Source organism: Fukomys damarensis, unplaced genomic scaffold (assembly GCF_012274545.1).
Source record: "Fukomys damarensis isolate Sample0158 unplaced genomic scaffold, DMR_v1.0_HiC HiC_scaffold_36, whole genome shotgun sequence".
Lineage (NCBI taxonomy): Eukaryota > Metazoa > Chordata > Mammalia > Rodentia > Bathyergidae > Fukomys > Fukomys damarensis.
In genome coordinates, this window is record NW_022900948.1 from 21,602,469 (window position 1) to 21,608,495 (window position 6,027).

Below are 6,027 nucleotides of genomic sequence, written 5' to 3' on the forward strand. Positions count from 1 at the left end.
AAAAGAGAGCCCCAGTCACCCTGCTCACTCGGGGCCACTTAACACCTCTACATTCAGGCATCCAGGTAATCAGAGGCAGCAGCAGACAAAGTCCAAAGTGGGGCTTCCTGCTGCTTTCATTTATGGTAGACATTGGTACTGGCCATGTGTTGCTGGTTTTCGCAGCATGCTGAATACAATAGTTGTAGGTTCATGGAGATTTCCATCCTGATTTCAAAGGAAAAACCTAGGAGGCCAGGCAGTGTGTGACAGGGTCAAAGTCCCTGGCCGGAGTCCCTGTGAGAGCTATGTGTAAAGCTACAGGAATAAAGTTGAAGCTGCAATTTAAAAACCCGGGAAGTTGGAGATGCCAGGAAAGTGAATTATGTGCCAAGGGAAGCTATAGGCAGGGAGCAGAGCCATCCTCAAAAGAGCCTATGTGGGCTTCAGCCAGCAAACTATAGGAGTGGTCATGCCCAAGCCCTTTGGAAATAACATCTTGTCACAATATATCCCAAATGTTTAATATGGCCATACACATTTAATGTTTGCCTTACCAGGTTTTTGTATTGCATTTGTCTAATTCCTGTTTACCCATTCCCTTTTTTGGAACTGAAATATTTACCGTATATTATTGTATCTCAAATGTATGTAACTTGTTTTTCTCATTGTGTAGGAGCTCATAGATAAAAGTTTACATTGACTCTCAGAGGATACTTTGGAATTGGACTTTTGAGCAGTGTTGAACTGTTGAAATATTGGCAGCTCTTTGAGATGGCTGAATGTGTTTTTTGCATAATGAGATGGAGAGCAACGTTTTGGGGATCAGAGCAAAATATTATGGTTTAATCTAAAACATGCCCCAAAAGTCTCATGTGTGAAGAGGAGGTGGAACATCCAGTAGGTGATTGAGTTAAACTGCTATAAGAAATCGTAGAAGAAATACTTTAGGACACTGGGATAGGCAAGGTTGTTTTTTTTTTAGTAGAACCTCAAAAGCAAAGGAGACAAAAGCAAAAATAGACAAGTTGGATTATATAAAATTAAAAACCTTTTTAGAAAGAGGTAAATAATCATACCTACAAAATAGTATAGAATATTTATAATCCATACATCTAACAAGCAGTTGATATCCAGAATATGTAAAAATTTCAAATTTTCAATAGCAAAATAATGAACAACCTTACTAAAAAATGGACAAGAAGTATAAATAGACATTTCTCAAAGGAAGAAAAATGACCACAGGTACATGAAAAATGCTCAACACCACAAATCATCAATGAAATGTAAATTACAAACATAATGAGACACAATGTCACTCCACTTAGAATGGCCATTATGAAAAATAACAAAGATAAGTATTAGCAAGAATGTGAAGTAAAGGGAAATCTTCCATACTGTTGATTAGAATGAGAATTACTGCAGCCATTATAAGAAAACTGCACAGTGGATCCTGAAAAACAAAAAAATAGCACTACCTTACTATCCAACAATCCGACTAATGGGTAGATAGTCAAAAGAAATAAAATTGGTATGTTGAAGAGACATATGCACTCCATGATTATTGCCAGAAATGAAAACAATCTAAGTTATTATCAACTTTTGAGTGGATAAAGAAAATGTGATATGCATACACAATGGGATACTGTTTAGCCCCAAAAGGAATGAAATCCTGTCACATATAGTAACATGGATGAACTAGAGATCACGTTAAGTAAAATAAGCTCAATGCAGAAAGACAAATACTGCATAAGTTGATTCATATGTAGAACGCAAAAAAGTTGATCTTGTAGAAGTTGAGCATAGAATGGTTGTTACCAAAGGAGGGGGAGGACAAGGGAAGGGGTGGGTAAAGTTCAATCAATGAGTACTACGTTACAATTAGATCAGAATACATTCTAGTTTGCTATTTCCCAGTAGATTGACTCCATATAATAATAATGTACTGTATCATTCCAAAAAAACTGAAAAGAATCAATATTTTACCTCAAAGAAATGACAAAACATTAGGAGAGATAGATATGTTTGACTTGATTTTTAAAGTGCATGATGCACATAGGCATCAAAGCATTACATATGACCTAATTATTATTTGCAATTGTTATGTGTTGCGAATTGGTTAAAAATAAATTTTAAGGAAAGAACTTTCAGCATGAAACATATGTGTACACAAAAATTGCAAATCAAAATCATTTATTACTTTCAAACATAAACCTCGGTACTTCTGTTTCTTTTTCATACAACTGATCTATCTCAAAACCACTTCATAGATTTGTGCTATAACAGAAGCAGCCACCATTTAGAATTGAAATTATGATAAAGGTAAACTCTTTCCAGGGTGGGAGGTATTTTGGTATAAAGCTTAATTCTAGAAGTGAATGATATGAGAGAGCATAACAGTGACAGGTATTTATGTGTGTGTCAAAAGATATGAAATGATTTGTATTCACAGAGGTTTGCTGTTATTTTTCACGTCTATAAAGTTTAGATGTATTTATGAGTCCACAGAAAGTTGAAGGAGCTCAGCACTGACATGGCTCTGAGGGCCTCCCTGTGGAGTTGAATAGACACTTGTTTTGAACAGTGGAGACATGGCATTTCTATTATTTTCTTTCATTTTTAGTATAAAATGACTCTTGGACAATTGAACCTTGCAGGCCTTGGTGACTTTTGAGCCATTTACCACATGTCACTCTTCTCAAATGTAAAGCTACACTAGGAAATTGAAAGTAGAAGATGGTACACCAGATTTAGACAGTTACAGTTCAAAAAACATTTGTGTAATTAACATCAAGGAAATAATAAAGGGGAAATGGAGAAATGTTCTGGATTACAAAAGTTTTGAATGATTTCTAGTTTATAATATTTCTATTAAACACAAGTGGGACCCTATTAGTACCTCAAATGAGAAAACAGAAACTATAATTAGGGTACCTACAGATAAACCCTTTTACAAGTCTCCCTTTTCCTAAGTCAGAAGGAAGATTTTATTTCTTGTATGTATATTAAATATACATTTTGATAAATTCATTTGACTGAATCTTTTCTTACTACTTTTTCCTTAAATAAATCTTTTTAATTCATTGACAGTTAACAAAGACAAAAATGCTTTTCCTGATTTCAGCAAAATTTTCCAAACATGGGCTAAAAGTTGCCCAATATTCATGACTAGTGAATCCCAGAGACCAAGAATTTCATTGTATAAATGCCATTGTTCATTATTTAAGTATGTCAATTACTTAAAGGCATATATATTTTTTAAGAAAAATATTTTAGTATCAGAATGCCTGAAACAAATTGTCAAACTCATCCTTACTTCTAATATTTTGGATCTTCTTCTTCTTTGGTACTGGGGATCAAACTCGGGACCTTGTACTTGTGAGGCAAGTGTGGAACCACTGAGCTAAATCCCCAGCACTCTAATATTAAGGATCTTTTTACCTCAGCATATATAGTAATTTACACATAGATATTTTTCTCTATCTAAAAGATTATGGAGTCTTAACAATTTTCAAATGCAGTCAAATTGTTCAGGTTCTGCTGTCAAAAAAATACTTGTATGAAGATGAGAGAATAAGTTTTCAAATTGCCTTGAGTTCTCATCTCTGATTTTTTTCAGGTTATGATTATTTTCTTAATTGTCAGTATCTTTTCCAAAAAACAATGGACTCTTCTTTCTAGAAACATGTCTTAACAGCCTTTGTGTCACCATCAAGCAGACAACCGCCTAGCTTGTAAGTGGCAAGGACAGTAAACTTAGACGGAGTAAATAAATGAGCAAAAATATAGCTGTGGAATATCTGTAGAACACAATTTCAACATTTTTGCACTGGCGGACAAAGCTGGTTATTGGTTTTTAATTAGAAGTGAAGGAAGTGAATCTGCTGGTCTGCGGGTTCGGACCGCGTTGGTTTGTGAGATACAGCCAGCGCCTGAGAGGAGGCCTTCGTTGCTGGTCTGGACCTGGAATGTCGAAGAACACGGTGTCATCGGCCTCTTCCAGAAGGTGGATGTGGATGAGAACAAGTTCGTGGACGAGGAAGACCGGCCGGCGGCCAGGCTGGGCCCGACCAGGGTAAGGTGGCAAGGAAGGCAAGGAAGCGTGATAGCTGCTCTCCGTGCAGCTCTGAGCCACCACCCCCACCATCACCAAGAGTCAGGCAGAGAAGGATCAGCAGGCAGCATTGTCTTGAAGGTGCTCCTCTCTTTTAGAGCAAATGATACTGAAAAAGCTGTTAGATCTCTGGACAAAGCGGTGTGGATCTCCTAATGAAGTGTATTTATAAAGGGTTTGAGAGCCCCTCTGACAATAGCAGTGCTAAATTACTACAGTGGGAAAAGGCAGTAAAGCTGTTAGATCTCTGGACAAAGCGGTGTGGATCTCCTAATGAAGTGTATTTATAAAGGGTTTGAGAGCCCCTCTGACAATAGCAGTGCTAAATTACTACAGTGGCGGAAAAGGCAGTTGCTGCTGGAGTAGCAGGATCTATTGTTACTGTCTTGACTTCAAGGAAAATCGGGTAGTCAAGCAGGAACTGACCATCCCCCACGCAAGTGGGAGTGGATGGTACAAAGACCAAAACAGTCAAGTGCCACCGCTACCCTACGGGTAGCATCTGTTTCTCTCGATTTTGCCTTGCTTCCTTTTCATATCTATAAAGAAGAAAATTATGTATCCGTTTTTTTCTTTAGTGCAAATTGGAATAATGTAGAGGAAATTTTGTTTTAACGACTATTTCACCTTCTCATAATTATTTCAATGATGTGTATACCAGTCAATCTATAGTATCATTTACATTCAACTTTGTGCAATTTTTTAACTCCTATTGGCTGGTTTTTATGCTGTTTTATATCATTTTAACTAATACTGAGAGATTTGATCAGAATTTGAGACCAGCTTCCTAACTCATTGCTAGTGAGGAAATGATCTTTATTTAAAAAAGAAAAAGTATACATGCAAGACTGGCAGCTATTAACATTGCACAACTGCATCATACTTCCCTTATTCAAGCAAAATGTAATTTTGTTTGTTTGTTTATTTTTGTTTTTCTTTGTACTAGGATCAAACTCCAGACCTTGTGCTTGCAAGGCAGGCAGCAGAACCACTGAGCTAAATCCCTGGCCCAGCAAAATGTATTTTTGGAACAAGTAGTGGGTGAACACTGCTACTAATTTCCAGCTTCATTTGTTTGCTTCCACATCATCTATGCCTTGAGTTTAGTGTCCAATTATCATGGCCTCTTAATTTCTTTGTGGTCACCCAGGGTCCAGAGCGAGGAGTCTTGCCCTATACAGATGTATCTATAAAATACTGTAGCCTGTTTGGCAGGAATGTCAAACTTTTCTTCCCACAATATGGCTCTGTGTGGGGAAACTACTCCAAGTAGAAAGATGTAGAAACTATGCTGTAATTCTAATTCTGGGTGAACTTTGAATGAAATACTATTTTCTTTAGAAATACAGTAGCTGACTTATATATTATATGGTATATAATGAGTATTTAATATAGCATTTGATTTGCCCTATAAATGTCTTCAGTATTCTTCAGGGTAATTGGGGTCTCAGAGGATTTGGTTCCCATCCAAATATAGTCTGTGCTTCAGCTCCATGTTTATTAAAAAAAGAAAATGCCACACAGCAAAAAAATGTTTACTTTGTTGGACAAACCAAATTGGTTCTCCAAAAATGACCAGTGCTTGTAAAATGTTGTTAGTATTCAGTGGTTCCAAAATAAACTGCCTGCATGCATATGACCAAGAGAGAAATCAGCCTGTGTCTAGTATTTACATTGGGTACCAGTTTCATAATCACTGAGTTACATGAAAATTGGTGCAGAAATTCTATAAACACTCTGCTGTTTCTGAAAAAAAAAAAAAAAAAAAAAAAAGAAGAAGAAGTGAAAACTGTCTAAGGTGGCACAATTGACCTTCAGATAACAAGGCTGTACTGGGTTATCCAGCAGGGCCAAACACAGCCTTTAAAAATTTTCTCTAGAGGAATTGATGGGGTGGGGGTGACATGACAAAGACTGTAGTGACTGATAAGTAG

The 6,027-nt window shown here is 36.8% G+C and overlaps 1 pseudogene; it reads left to right on the forward strand.

Moving 5' to 3' along the window:
• The first annotated feature begins 3,947 nt into the window (after positions 1 to 3,947).
• Positions 3,948 to 4,503, forward strand: LOC104855546 (annotated as a pseudogene).
• Positions 4,504 to 6,027: the final 1,524 nt, after the last annotated feature.